Genomic DNA, 1,513 nt, shown 5'->3' on the forward strand with positions numbered 1-1,513 from the left:
CAACCACATGTTGGCTCACAACCATCTGTAATGGGATCTGATGCCCTCTTCTGGTGTGTCTGAAGACAGCTACAGTGTACTCACATACATACAATAAGTAAATACATCGTTAAAAAAAAAAAAAAAAAGGCTTGGAATGCAGGGAGGACTTGCCCTCAACCCTGCTCTCCTCCCCAGAGGCTGCCTTACCAGGTTCTAGTCTCAGCTGGAAAGCTTTATGGATCTCTAACTGCCTCTCGACTTTTTCCTTCTCATATGCAAATTATCCCATTGCGCTGGGGTCATCTATGCTAATGTCCTGCATCACCCTCACTTCTGGCATCTGGAACTTCCTTCTGCCTAGCTATAGGGCCTTAGGGTGGATGCCACTGGTTTTCACGTGGGCCCTTTGGGAGTGCCTGGTCCCTAGGTCCCTAGTGGATGCTCCCATGGTGGGATGAGAAGGCTGGAATGAACCCCTTGCTCTGGGCCTGGCTCAAAGGACTTGGACCCTGACCCCAAAACAGTTTGTATCCCATACTCACTGGTTTGCTTTCAAGCAGGTGAGGAGGGTCTTCTTTCTTTTCTGTCTTTTCTTTGTTTGTTTTGGGGTTTTGTTGTTGTTGTTTCGTTATTTTGTTTGAGACAGGGTTTCTCTATGTTGCCCTGGCTGTCCTGGAACTAGTTCTGTAAACGGGCTGTCCTCAAACTGAGAGATTCCCCTTGCCTCTGCACCCCGCACACCCTACCCTCACCCCCAGTACTGGGATTAAAGGTGTGGGCTGCCACACCCAGCCTCTAGAGGCTCTGTTTTCTAAAGATGGAGATAGAAGCTGAGGCTGACCTCTGACCTCTCATTGCCCCCTTGTTCTTCAGGTCTGCCTTCTATCTCCTCATCTAATCAATAGGCCAGGGAATCATGTAATGGAAAGTTCCTGGTCAGGCTCAGTAGCCGGATAAGATCCCAGGAGCTCCAAGGACTCCCCAAAGGCTGAAGCAGATCAAGGTTGCCCTGAGCAACTTAGAGATGAGAACTTTCCCATAATCAAAAGTGAGCGCAGGGAACCCTGGGAGCCAGACCAGCAGGCAATGGTGCTCACTGCCAGACACTTGAGCTCCATCTCCAGCAGGAAGTAAATGTGGAAGGGCGCGCGCGTGGCACGTGGCAGGCACCCTTGCTCACTCACACTCACACGTGTGCAAGGGAACATACATGCACACTCGAGCCCGCACACACTCTCCCATGGCATGCACACTAGAATGAAGGGAAAGGGTTGGGGATGTAAGTCACAGATGCCTGGTTTTAATTCCTAGTTCTTCTGGGGGAAAAAAAAAAAGTTTAAAAATACAGAGTCTGATCTTTGTGAGTTCTAAGTCAACCTGATCTACACACCAGGCTCCAAGCCAGCCAGGCCTACCTAGTGAGACCGTCTCTGTACATAAATAAGAAGAAACAGTAAGTCATCAGCTTGGCGACCCAGAGGATTTGACAAGTCACTTAGAATACAAAGAACATGAAACAGCTCTGGATGTA

Source organism: Mus pahari, chromosome 3, assembly GCF_900095145.1.
Source record: "Mus pahari chromosome 3, PAHARI_EIJ_v1.1, whole genome shotgun sequence".
NCBI classification, from domain to species: Eukaryota; Metazoa; Chordata; class Mammalia; order Rodentia; family Muridae; genus Mus; species Mus pahari.